The sequence below is a fragment of the Dermacentor albipictus genome, chromosome 1 (genome assembly GCF_038994185.2).
Source record: "Dermacentor albipictus isolate Rhodes 1998 colony chromosome 1, USDA_Dalb.pri_finalv2, whole genome shotgun sequence".
Lineage (NCBI taxonomy): Eukaryota > Metazoa > Arthropoda > Arachnida > Ixodida > Ixodidae > Dermacentor > Dermacentor albipictus.
This window is the reverse complement of record NC_091821.1, coordinates 221,920,138-221,934,614: the sequence shown is the minus strand read 5'-3', so window position 1 is coordinate 221,934,614 and position 14,477 is coordinate 221,920,138. Positions and strand designations below refer to the sequence as shown.

The following is a 14,477-nucleotide window of genomic DNA, read 5'->3' as shown; positions in this document are numbered from 1 at the left end:
AGCTACTAGTCGGTGATCTCAGTGTAAATGGCGAGGCTAAGCTGCTTGTGCCTGGAAATTTCCAAGTGTACTGTAGGCTCACCGAGCTCAACCGAACGCAGCCGCGAGTCCACCTTGTACCACGCCAATTGTGCTTTTCTAAACTTATACAGCTAAACGTATACAAACGCTAGCTCTCTTGATCAGCGGGTTCGATAGAAGCGACAGTCTCGTATACGCGTCGCACACTCTTATCTGCTGTCGCTTCTTAATGTGGCCTGCAGAGCAACGTGTGTCGCTAAATCATGCACAAGCAATGCAGTAAACTAAATCTCTCTCGCCCGTGCTCCGATCGGCTCTTCGCTGTTAATGCGACTGCTAATTGGGCTTTCTGGGTAGCAGTCAGACTCGTAACGAAGAGGAAGAGATAGGGAGTGTTATTTTGTTAATTTCACAATGTTATGCAACAAACAAGCTGAACTTACTGCGCGCGGCATTCATTCTTGACAGTGATATGAGCACGGGATATGTCTCATTGGTGGGCGCACTGTGTTATCTAGTCCTCACTGTCCTTGTTGATAGCGCACTAATGGCTCGGCAGCCAGTGAAATATGATGTCTTGATATGATGTATGAGTGCAGGCTCCGTGTGGCCTGAAGTGCAAAATATGGGTCTCTATAGGCAGCTGCTGTTTACACATGCAATCAACTGCGACTCGGATAGCCGCATGCTCCGGCGACATCGATACTAGGAAGATTTTAACCCCAATGGGAGCTGAATCCGATAAAATGACTCCTGCACCGGTCGATTAAGAAATTAAAATTAAATTCTGAGGTTTTACGCGCTAAAAGCAGGATATGATTATGAGGTATAAGCCGTAAGGGGGGGAATCGAGATTAATTTTGACTACCCGGGGTTTTTTTAATGGGCTCCAAAGTTTAAGTGCACGAACCTCTTTTTTTTTTTGCTTTCCGCCTACATTTAACTGCGGCAGCCTAGCAGAACACTGACTAACGTACCATGGAAACTATAGTTATAAACTGACAATTATGTACTACGCAAATTTACGGTAAATCCGTGCTTACCAAATGATGTGCTCTATATCCGAAACGGCGTCGCTGGAGCGTTGCTAGCATCGCTATCGGACGCATGCAGGGTCCCAAGACCAACTCGCACGCAGCTTGTGTGGGCGAGGTTCCGTGTGCTACTGTGCGCACCTGAGCTCGACAACTTGCCAGCGCGGGTGTCATAAATGCTACATTTATGGATCAACCCTGCATGAGAAGGCTCATCGATCGCAAGTAAAAGAAGAAAAGTTTATCCGGAGCAAGTTGCGGTGAGCTTGCCCATTGTTCTCGCTCGTTTTAAAAGCGGTGGATATGTGCACGTGCAGATTTAGAATGTGGCGCGGAACACGTAGAATGGCGAGTGCAAAGGCGTAGTAAGCGACGAGCCACAAAATGACAGTTCTTTTTTTTTCTTGTTTCTTCTTTGTTTAAACATTGGAACAGCGGTTGCTAGGCCAGCGGACAGCGTGAGTGTGCCATATTTCGTAAAATTATTTCGGCAGTTCACTGCACTGTAGTGTTCCCTCAGCGGTTTTGGAATTATCATAGCACGAAAGGTAAATAGAAATCAGACAGTTCTAATGTGAGGTGTGCGCGTGAAGGACTCATTCTGAAGTGTCTAAAGACCGGTTGCGCACAGTTCCATCGCATGCGTTGCAGGAAGCCTGCTTGTTTCGCAGTTACCCTTCAATCCTAGACAAATACGATTTTTTTTTCTTCCACGACGAAGTTTTCTATTCTTAGAGGACTCCGAAACGAGCGCGTTAACGTTGTTAACATATTTCTATATGGTCAGTTAGATCGCACTTTTTCTTGCGTGAAATCGCCTTCAGCTTGCGGATTTACGCAGCCCGTATTTTAATACCAGATGAGAGTCTGTATGCACTGCCGCTCTTCGATTTAGAAAGAATGGCCACATTTTGGGTGAAATCTTTTGATTTTACGTGATCGTAAAACTTAAAATGAAGCTGATAAATTGTACATCACATTATGACGGCATAGTGAGAGACGAGCAAGATACACGGCTTTTGCCACGCACTGCAATGTAGCTAAACATATTAATAGGGGTGTGCGAATATTTGAAACATTTGAATAAGGAATTGAATATTGTCCTATTCGATTCGGGTTTCGAATCGAACAGTCACTGTTCAAAAATTCCAATATCTTTCTCAGGGTTTTCGAATAGTCCATGGCTCCAACTATATAGGTAATCAGACATGAAGTTGAAGCATAATTTCGATAAATTTCATCCCATCCACAGTGAGGATTATGAATACGCTGCGTCGCGCAGACGGCCAGACGTTTCCGGATAAATATGACCGGTCGCAAAAAGTGTAGTTTAGGCATGGCATTCGGCCACCGGTACTGTGTGGTGCTGTTTATATATGCAACACCTGTTTGACTGTTTATAGATTTGATTCTATTCGTAGATGCAGCACGCTTCACTGCAACATGATACAATAGTGCTAGAATTTTCCGTGATCTTTGGAACTAAATATAAGCTGCTTTATTTTTTTCGTTCTGAAATCACCGCAGATATTTATGCTTTGGCCGCGAGCGTATTATTTGTGTGTGCTTTTGATAAAGCATGCTTTATAATGTGCAGTGCAAGGACCGAATTTTTCTAATGTAATGAATGGTGAGAAAGATGTAGGTCATTCGCAAACTATTCGAAAAATATTCGATATTCGATTCGATTCGCTTCTGGAACTGTTCGATTCATATTCGATTCGGTCTCAAAAGCCGCGATTCGCACAACCCTGCATATTAACCGCGCGCTAATAAATAGTCACGTACTCTTTCGCACTCCTTTCTGACCGCTTCGCACTATGTGCTTCTTTCAGAGCTTCGAAGCTTCAAGAGCCTCTAAACGGTGATTGTTTGGGAAATGAAGTTGAGGATGAAAGTGTATTATGTATGCTAGATCTTACAGACAATCACTAAGTCGTATGAAGCATTCAGTACTTTCATGTTCAGGTGCAGAGAGAGCTGTAGTATGCTTTGAACCACTGCAAGTCATGCAAAGGCAATACTTTCACGTATTGTTGATGTGTATAGATTAGACATACGAACGAAAGCTCAACTTAACCAACGACAGACTGCATTCAGCCTCGCTCCCACACTAATAAATGTGGGGGTATACCAGTGTCCCTCGAAAGATAACGTAGCTCGCGCTCTACAAATATAACAAATGCAAACGTTGCCATCGAACGTGTGTGGCGTACTCCGCACTTGCGCAGGCGTTTCGTGAGATGTCAGCACGTTCCAATGTCCTCAAAAGTGGGACGCGCAATGGTAGGCGGCTTCACTTTCCGCTTACATATCGCGCCGTAACTGTGGCCTCTTTTTTTTTTTTTTGAGGATTTCAAACGATGAGATGGATGGCTTCATTGTTTCCCGGCTCATAGAGCAGATCGGCACCAGAGCTAGGAGGATGCTTTTGTGGGATTCAGATTTTTTCCCCTTTAGTTCTTCACTGACGTTAGAGGGTGCTCACCCATCAAACGGCAGATTTATGTCGACGAGGTAATTTCGCAATGCTGACTTCGCATGTCGCTTCTCTACACAAAAATCTAAACTGATTTCAAGAGTAGATGAATTAATTCAACCTTGTTCCTTAGTGCTATTAACTCAAACGTGTAATTTATTTGACCGCAAGGGCAATGTTGAAAGTTGCTAAAGTTCAATTTAAAGACTGCTCGAATTCATTGTAAAGGCAAGATAAAGCGCCATGAGGCTACGTAGCTCCATCCTTTATGACGTGTTAGAACACCATGATTTCACTTCGACAGACAGCGGTTCAAGTGCGACCCGCAATTCTAAATGGAATCGAAGCGTTTGTGATTACGAAGTTAACATTCAGGAGATTTAAGAGCCCGAAGCGAAGATGGCCGGAATGAATAAGTGGAGTGACAGGGAAGATGAAGTGCGGAACAGGTATACATTCGAGGAATGGTCACGCTCCAAATTTAGAGCGAAAGCGAACTATGTTGGCAGGAAGACAATGACTATTGACTCGAACGGCGAGAAGGAACATGGTTGGTCCAGGAGACGTGCAAGGCAATATCAAAGAAGATTGAAAAGCGGGTAAGCTGAGTAATAATAGCTTTCAACGCAGAATTTAGGCTGAAAGCTACCATGGATTCGCAATTCCAACTCGCCCTGATGAGTACCTTATCCAGGAATTAATGATTAATTGACAGGGCGAAGTGGAAGATATTCGTAAAAAAACAACCCGACATGGAAATGGGACAGTGCTGAGAAGACAGGTCATGCTTTCGAGATGGGTAGTTTGCGAAATTATCATGTAATATTACAACATTGTTGCATCGGTAAAGCTTGCGCCCCTGTGGTAATTATAACATGCAGGTGGCTACCGTGGGCGGTACTTTAACATAAAAGCATTGTCATTCCCTGAAATGTGATCGCGCACTGGCTTGTTGGCTTTAGCAGTGCACTACAGAGGTTTTCGCAGTCTTCGAATCACTTCAGACGAAAAAAAAAACACCCCTTAAGAACCGGAGCCCGTATTCACAAAAACATTCTTACGCTAAAAGCGTTCGTGCCAGCCAATAGTGATCTGGGGCATATTATTAGCAAAGGCAACCAGCCAATTATAAACAGCACTTGCGAACGAAAAGCTTTGTGAATTCGGCCCCAGGTGTATCCGGGTGGCACTCTCCTTCACCTGCTATACAGGTGAAGAAGGTGTCAATGAGGCTATATGCATGCCACTGTAGAGCTTTCACTCACGAATTTTCGTCCGCGATGAATATGCGTACTATGTATGCGGAATACAATAACACATGCGTAAAAACGAACATCAAACGCATGTGACAGAGTACTACTGAGTCGCATGAGCTGTAAATAGCTACCACAGTTGACGGAGTATCTAAGAGCAAGTCAATGAGTTTGGATGCCTACGCACTGGAAAATATTAAATAAATAACCACTTGCTTGGAGATAGGTTCTCGAACATGATAGTATTCGAGCGGAAAGGAGAAGCATTTCGATTATTACTCTGACGAAGTTCTCAAACTTAGTTTGCATGCGGAAAACACAAAGAAAAGTGCTAAAGGCAAAAAACGGGCACTGCAACACACATACAAATGCAGTGCTCACATCCTAACCGGTGATAGCACCTTTCTATTGAAAAATAGACGGTTCTGCGCAACACAGATTTCCTGCACTTAAATTATAATCCACATGTGCGCCTGAATATTTGCAAATTGGAAATATTTATATTCTAAATCAGCTGTAGAGTTTCTGCCCCTACAAAGGTAGGCTAAGTTGCACAAAGCAGGTGGCTATACAAAGGAGCAGTTTATTACTCGCGCTTTCAGATGTGACGTGGCCCTTTATTACATGTTGGTAAAATGCATCCTTTGGATATCAGAAAACTTGCGACGTGAAAAATACCGTACATCTCTAAAACTTGTAATTATTTCGCGTTAGTACGCAGGTAGCCTGTCTAGAATTTCTCGTCATTTACGATTACATCATGTTCCGTAAAGCGGTGAAGGTACTTTTGTGCTTCTTAAGGACGACGGGCTTGTGCGACCATTTGTGACTATTAATGCAATTTCTGTGAGGCCACACACGTCATCGAACTCACTGCAATTTGCTTCCCTCCTCTCTCTCCCTGTTATCTTTGTTTTCCCCGTTTCCCGTTCCCCCGGTGTAGGGTAGCCAACCGGACGTGATTTTGGTTAACCTACCTGCCTTCTTCTTATCTCTTTCCCTTCCTTCTTCCGTACCTCAAAACAAGTTGCAAGAAATTAGAAAGCAATATGCACTAATGTTTAACGCCCATATACATGCCTTCGGACACTGGCCCGATGGAGAGCTTTATTCTTGAGACTCGCAAAGGATGGAAGGTGAACGAGACAGTGTTAGGTGATTCATCAGATACAAGACGTCGTGTATATTTAATGTTGAGGGTCTTAGTAACAGGCTCGCTTTACCCGTGGAGACGCTAAGAAAACAGGCACGACTCCATTCGTTCGAGTGCCGTCATCCGCGGCTCGGAGCTCGAACGTCTGCCCACGTGGCTACTCGGAATAGGCCCGACTTTCGAGAAAGCTTTTTCTCGTTCTCTTATTTTCCCCCTCTCCTCCCAGTGCACGCGGTTCGAGCCAAGTTCGCCTAATGGAGCTCTCGCGAACAAAAGCGCCACAGCGCTCGACGCTCGTTCCGCGGGCCTGGGCTTCATTGGACGCCTATTCAAAGGAACGGCTCCGGTGAGTCGAGGCTCGAACCCGCGTCGTGAGCTGCCCGTGAAAGGATCTTTCATAAATTCTGCGCCAAGTAATTTACCGGGAGAACAGGTCGTGAGTGACGCCACCTGCGGGCCTTCTCCTCTCTTCTCTGCGCTAGGCGCGCCGGCGGCCTACGTCGCTGCGGTGCCGGAATATGGCGGCTCTGCGGTCCTCTGTTGGTAGGGAGGAGGTGCGCAACGCCTGCTTGGCCCCCGGGCGTACGTCCCGAAAAAAAAAAAAGTACGCAACAGCGGGATGGAAACGTTTGCAGTGGAGCGAGCATAAGCGCACGGTCTTTTGGGAAAGAGACGAAAGTGAATAAGGAACACGAAAACAAAACAAAAAATTAGGGCTTGCCCCAGCGAAACGTGGTGCTGCCTTGAAGCTGCGTCGCAATATGACCGCCATGCTACGATCACTGCATTGTGCGGCCTCTGCGCGCTCGCATGCAGGGCATGCGTCCTGTTCGGGCGTCCTTTTCAAGTGCCTCCACAAAGTGGCAGTATGACTTATGCAATCAAGGAGATATTCTAAAATTACACGAATAAATGGGTCCGGTCGCTCATACCTGCGGGACCAAATAGCAAGTCACAGCGATAACGTGCTGTATCCGTCTCGTTCCGACTTCATCTATGAAGGAAAAGGAAGCGCAGCACAAGAGCAGACAACAAACAATAATTAGTCACTTCTGCTTTTAACAATCGATGCTCTCTCTCTCTCTCTGTCCTTTATATATTACCACGTTTCTTTTACATAATAATTTACCTGATGCCTCCCATGTAATCGGGGTTCAACTGAATGTCCCAACCTAACGTAATGCACGGAGTTATATACATAGCGAGCTCGCGTGATCTGACCGATAGTGCGACAAACACAATGCGAAGCGCTTGGTACGTGTCTGTCCATCTGGGTGTCGTCGTCGTTTTCGCGCCTTTCGTCTGAATTTGGAAAAGTGGTCGGAACAACATATTCTTCCGTGTTTCGATTGCTTGTGAATAAATACAAGAACCACTTTAACACGCCTTGATCAGAGGGTGGAAAGTGGAAGCATGGGTTTAGGGTTAGAAAAAGGATTGCCAGCCTGGGAAGAAATATATTGCGCGTAGGTACACAAGACTTTCTTTTCACCTTCTCGATAATGTCACTGTACGCGTTGCAAGTGGCGTCCCATATTGCCGAGGCGTATCCCAGCACTATACGACAGACAGTGGTGTATAATTTGAGAAAGAAGCCATGGTTTCTAAAATCTGGACAACCGACGAATAGTAAGCACTTGAACGCTCGTAGCGTGATAGCCTTAACGTGTAGACCTAAGGTTAGTGCGTCTTCAAGAAGGACGCCAAGATCACTGATTTTCCAATCGCGAGGCGAAGCAACATTTTTAATGGATTGAGCAAATACAACCTGGTGTGTCTTGCACGGGGTGTCGGAACGGCATGGTTTTCGTTCGGGTTTTAGCTTCGCTCCACTGAAGAACGTTGCGAACCGGTTCTGCTCCGGACCTAAAAAAAATATTATCGGTAATGGTTCATAACGGTTTTGGTTCACTTGCAAAAATTTTCGAAGCAAAGTAATGATAAAAACATAGTATTTATATTCCTAAGTAAGTGAATTAAGAGATAGAGAGAGATTGAAGAGACGAGAAAGGCAGGGAGGTTAACCGGAAGATAGATATCCAGTTTGCTACCCTGCACTGGGGAAGGGGTGAAGGGAGACAGAAAGATCTTTAAAAAATGCACACACATGAAAAGAGTGGGAGAGGAGAAAGAAAAAAATAGAAACACACACACACAAAGGAATGCAGGAGTGTCACAGTCGTTCAAGCAGGTCGCTTGACCGGAGAAGCCTCAGTAGTGCCTTCACCACCTACTGGTGTGAAAGTCACATCAGCCGGCACTCCAAGATTGTCTGCTCAGAAAACGGCCGGTCATCGAGGCGTGCCAATACCGTTACGAGCGACTATCTCTGGGAGCTGTAGCGAGGACAATGACAGACAATATGTTAGATTGTTTCCTCGCTGCCGCAACTATCACAGGTAGCAATGTGAGTCATTCCGATGCGGCAAGTAAATACATTCGTGAAATACACTCCTAGCCATAGCCGGCAGAGAACAGTTGTTTCGATTCGGGATAGTCCAGATGGAATGCGTAATCGGAGGGATCGGTCCAGGCGGTGCAGTCGAGTATGTCGGAAAGCTGGGGTGTTCCACATGGATCGTGCGGCATCACGCGCTAGTATGCGAAGCTTTGCTGTTGCGTCAGTTCTTGATAGAGGGATGGGTTCCTTCACGGCATCTTCGTGAGCCCTCCTAGCAGCTTCATCGGCGTTTTCGTTGCCCTTGATGCCGCAGTGGCCTGGGAGCCATTGAAAAGTGATTCCGTGTCCTTTCTCTGCTAGCTGGTGATATAACTGCCTTATTTCTAGCACAAGTTGGTCTTGTGTTCCACGACGTAGAGCGGATAGCAAACAATGCAGGGCTGCCTTCGAGTCGGTGAATATGCTCCATCTTCGAGGTAGGTCTTTATGGATCATGCGAAGTGCGCTGCGAAGTGCAGCAAGCTCCGCAGTAGTCGACGTTGTCCGGTGAGATGTTTTAAACTGAATGGGCATGGCTTTTTCGGGAAAGATCCAACCTCTGTAGATCTGTCCACAGTTGTCGAGCCATCAGTGTAAATCTGGAGATCGTCCTTGTATGTCTCGTGCAGCATGAGTAGAGATGGCTGCTTGAGAGTTGGCGACCAAAGTCCTGCTTTCGTTCGAATTCCCGGTAGTGAGAGTAGAACTTGTGAGCGAACCAAACACCCAGGAGGTGCTACGAGCCTTTCGGCCGGCGTATGATCTCTAGGGAGGCAGTCATGGTACGCCGATATCTCCTGGCAAAAAGAGAAAGAGGCACTGGGCGGTGGCGGCGAGGTGATCGAAACGGGCGCGGGCAACGTGCCTGATGTGTGCTCTGAGCACTTCCAATATCATATGAGTTGTGACTGGGTAATCTTGGGCTAACATGATTGTCTCTGCTGTTGATGTGCAGCGCGGAAATCCAAGACAACTCTGAGTGCCTCCGCCTGTGCACTCTCGATTGTGCGGATGTTACTCCTGCAGATATTGCTCAGTAAAGGTAAGCTGTACTTCAGATCCCAGAGAAACAGCGTCCTGTAGAGTTTTAACATCGCGTGTTACTGACGTGCTTCACCTTTTCCCTCCAAGAAATTTGAAAAGGTGTGAAATGGGCGTTAGGCGTTTTTCCAGGTAGGCCACATTGGTAGTCCAGCTAAGGTATCGATCAGTGATCACCCTTAAGAATCTGTGCGTTCTGTAGTAACGTAAATTTTTCTCATGGATAAATATGGCGTAGGACATCATTGGCTTCCGCGTAAGCGCGACCAGTGCGCATTTCTCTGGTGAAATCTGGAGACCTTATTCGCCAAGATACGCCGATTTTGAAGTCGCAGCTTTTTGAAGCCTCGCGCGCACCTGAGGACGTGTTACACCTGATGTCCACACGCATATATCATTGGCGTACCTTGATATCTGGACAACACTTGGTATGCGTTCCACGAGACCAACAAGGACAAGATTGGATAGTGTGGGGCTCAAGACGCCACCTTGGGGAACACCACGGTGTGTGTAGTGTTGAGAGGTCGGACCGTCATCAGTCTGCACATAAAACGACCTCATGTGAAAGTAGTTGCGGGTCCACCGGTACACTCGGCCACCAAGACCAACAGATTCAAGAGCATCAAGTATAGCGCCATGAGCAACATTGTCATAAGCTCCTTTTACCTCCAGAAACATGGCGACAGATAGCCATTTACATCTATTTTGATGCTGGACGTAAATGACCGGTTCGATGGCATTACCAATGGAGCAGCGGAGACGCCGAAAACCGGCCATAGCATTTGGGTAAACTTTGTAGCGTTCCAGGTACCACTCCAATTTGGCAAGGATCATGCGTTCCATCACCTTCCCTATGCAACTAGCCAGCGCGATGGGCCGGAATGACGTGAGCTCTAGTGGTGACTTGCCAGGTTTAAGGAGCGGTACCATACGGTTTGTCTTCCATTCTTGAGGAACATTTCCATTCCACCTGGATTCATTGAATATATCCAACAACGCATTTCGTGTTCGCTCACCCAGATGGCACAAGATGCGGTACGATTATACCATCTGGTCCAGGCGACGACGACTGATTACACGATGCAAAACCCACATCGAGCTCCTCGGTGGTGAAAGGCAGGTCCATGCGTGAATCCCGTGAATGCGGAATAATGCTATCCGTACCAAGGGAGTCTGTTCACGTTTATTGACCTGCAATCTTCCTGCAGAAATCTTCCGCTACCTCGATGTCCTCTCGGCAGTGGAAAAGCGCCAGGGTTTTGGATGGCACGCGTTGTTCATGAAGTACAGGTAGGCCTCGCCGTATGTGAGAGAGATGTTTTCGGGGGGTCTAGGGAATAAAAAAATTTTGTTAATTACGAATTCAGAAATCATGCTCAGTGCCTTGAGTCAAGGTACTGAGCATGATCTCAGAAGCGGCACGTCATCGAGTGCACTCGCCGAAAGGCGAGACCGCTGTTCCGATGAAACGAACTTAAACGGACGTATACGAACGATAAAACTTCGGTAGCAAGGCGTTGAACCAGCAGCAAACGAAACAATAAGCTCTTTAGCGCGCAAACACTGGGATGGGCTATGATGCCGATCTGCTAGTGCACCGAGCGGCAGGCTTAAGATTAGTGGAGAGCTCGACCGGCTATCGCTCGCACTATCCCTGCCTGAGATACGCGCTTATGCGGACCCCTGAGATATACGCGCTAATTCCGACGTTGCCTGACGCCGGTTGTTTCGGATTGCCGACTTTCCCTTGAACCGAAAACCGATAAAAAATATTTCGGTTTCACTCCGAAACAAAATAATAAATAACGTTTCGATTACGTTTTTGTTCCAGTCAAAAATATCGTTTTGTTTAGTTTTTCATTTTTGTTTTCGTTGCGTTCCGACGCGCTGGTATTGGGAGTGTACGAGACTACCTTTGCTTTCGCCTTAAGAGGAGTGTGTTCTCTCGACACCAGCACTTCAATGCAACGATGTCCGCTTGCAAAAGTTCACAATCGCGAATACAGGTGACTAAGTAAATATTTTGATATCATCCACCGTATATAAAAAAAAAGGTAGTGTTCGATTACGGTGTTTACTTTATTGACAAATATTGGTTGAGGTACTAGAACTGAATCCTGGGAAACTCCAGAGGTTGCAGCGTAAGTACAGGAATATTGAACGTTGACGCAAAGAAAACAGGTCCTGCTGATTAGATAGTTTTTCAGTAGACCGAAAAGAGAGATAGGTACGTGAAAAAGCAATAGTTCGCGGATTAACATGTGATTGAGCAAATCAAATGTTTTGCTGAGATTACAGTATACGCAATCAAGTTAACCACGCTTATGAACTATCTGCGAGGCATCGGCCAAAAATGATGCAAGGTGTGTGGTTGTTGACCAGCTTGGAAAAAATTCGTGCTGCTCGGCCAGTAGCGAAGTTTGAACCGTGTATACTAGAATTTTGTGCAGCATAGTTCCAAATAGGTTGAAAGCTAAACGAGAATAGATATTGGCCTGCAGTCTTTGTTTATTTGTTTTAACACTGATTTGAACTGTCAGCATTTGTGTAATGCTGATAGTTGTTAAAAATAGAAGTTAGAGAAGGAGCTAGTAGCCATCCGCATGTTTTCTTCAGCATTGATGGAAGAATTCCATCTGGCCCGCATGAGAAAGAAGCGCTGAAGTGCCACGCATGCAAATGCCTTTCTATCTAACTGCTAGAGCAGGCGATACCAATGAAGTATCAAGAAACGGCGAAGAGTAGTCGAGCTTTTCCTTTTAATAATAATAATAATAATAATAATAATAATAATAATAATAATAATAATAATAATAATAATAATAATAATAATAATAATAATAATAATAATAATAATAATAATAATAATAATTATTATAATAAATTTACTGTGACCCGGAACAATCATGGCGTCTAAGTGCTGGCGCACCCATATAGGTGATGGAAGAGGTTATGTCGATCTGCAGGCGGGCGTCGAATACTGAGTACACAGTAACCAGTGTGCGTCAGTTGCAATATTTTTAGGGATTTGTTAGAAGACATTGCAATTAAAAGCAAGCATTCGTACATTCATAAAATAAGCGATAAACGGTCGATAAATAGCTAATAAATATGCTTGAAATCTATGACATTGAACAATAGCAAATGCGAATTATTATTAATTTTCAATTTCACATACCTTTGCAACAAGCGCAGTCGTTTTCAATTTTTCATTCTTACTTTCTCAAGTCTCAAGTTTCTCGTGTGTTGTGCTCTTCTTCAATCAAACAATATAACGAAGGGGAAAAAGTTTAATCGTTCAGTATGAATTACTTATCTCGGGATAATGAAACATCTTGCGAAAACTAATCATTATCAGTGTATGTTACGGTAGCCTCCCGAACCTTATCACACCATGTGGACATCGCCCTCTTAATATAGCTTCAATCACCTGTCCGTATCAATGAACAAGAAGAGAGGGATCTGAGGGGCCCGGTTTATGCCAAGTCATAAACACATCTCTGGGTGGGAAAACGGCGCCGCGGTACTGAACTCAATTGGTAAGAACATCGCACGCGTAATGCGAAAAAGTGGGTTCGTATCCCACTTGCGGTCAGTTGTTATTTCGTTCTCTTTCATTTTCATTTGTCTATAGTTGCTATATTTCAATTAAAATGAACAACTAATTTCCCCTACGCTTCCTTGTTGCCATGATCTGTTGGCTTTATCTTTGCGTATTAAGTATACAGAGCGATCGTTTCCATCGGTTACCCATAAGTGATCGTACAGCGGCGCTGCTATCGATTTCTCTTCAAAGTCGTTATTACTTTCGTGTTTCTTACTGCCGAAGCTTTATAATATGATTCGTTCTCTGAAACCCACAGGGCACGTTTGTTGTTTCTGCTTTAGCTGAGGGAAAGACAAAAATTCGAGACCCGATAAACAGTTATGTACGAGTTCGCTTTCTTCCAGTAAAATTATTTTTTGTCGCCTGCCGTGTAGCCTATCAACGATCTGTTGTATTATACCGGGCTCGTAGCCAGGTCGGCATTTTAATTTTTAATGACGGCGAAGAACTAAGGAGTACAATACACCATCTCTTTAAACTGGGAGAAAACAAAATAGCTGCATGTCTTCGTAAAACATGCGCAAGAGTTTTAAAGGGTGATGATTGTGTTGAAGCCGATAGGGTTACCCTGGCGTGCTTGGCCAGCATTTTGTATAGCACGGGTGTTTTATCAAACGTTCATCCACTCCGTGTCTTAGAGGAAGGCAATCGACATGCGTAGGGTTCCTCTCCTGATTACTCCGGGTCCTTCGGGAAACACTACGCCTTAAAAGCTCAAGCGTGGAAGACCGCTCTCATCTAGGTTTTGAAGCAAGGTCTTTCTTTCCTCGCCGAACTGCGGGCACAACTAGACTAAATGCTCCACATCACCGATATCACCACATACGACACCGAGTGGGGAACCGGATCGTCCAGTCTTCAATAGTTAAGCCTGTTTGTAGCGCTTCCACGAAATAGAATTGCCTTGATGCAAACATGGTAAGTTCAAAAGAAGACAGATGAACCACAGCGCATTAAGCACAGGGATTACGGATGTTGAGATCCAGGTTCGGTCCCATCCCACAGTTGCCATCCAACTTTTGAAATCCAGGTTCTCAATTCTACAACTGCAATCCACTGTTGCGATTTGGATCTTGGAATTCCACGGTTGGAGACGGCAACAAGAGAGGGCCGACGCTGCAAGACTTCATCACCAACGTGATGTTTTTGAAGTGTCGCCCTATTGTTTTTCGATAAATTTGCTAACCATCAATGCAAGGCGGCAACTATGCGGTTCACTGTGCAGTCCTGCAGCCCTGGGCGCTTGCGGTTTTAAATTGGAGCTGCAGTCCCACGCTGCGCACGTTTTCGGCACCACACTGATGTATAGATGTATACCAGTGGAGTTCCAAAGCGGTACATGGCACGAGTGCTTCCAGCAGTGCGCATCTATGCGCTTCTTTTCTTTTCTTTTTTTTTAGGGGGAATTTCTCCCGAAATCAGGCCGCGCTTCGCGCGCGCGTCCCTTCC

The 14,477-nt window shown here is 45.3% G+C and overlaps 1 long non-coding RNA gene across 1 annotated transcript in view; it reads left to right on the top strand.

Annotated features, from left to right (window-relative positions):
• The first annotated feature begins 1,386 nt into the window (after positions 1-1,386).
• Positions 1,387-14,477, top strand: part of LOC135919891 (uncharacterized) — an 84,246-nt gene continuing 71,155 nt past the window's right edge. Inside the window, exon 1 of the long non-coding RNA XR_010570082.1 lies at positions 1,387-1,513. This is a non-coding gene — a long non-coding RNA (uncharacterized lncRNA). The remainder of the gene's footprint in view (positions 1,514-14,477) is intronic.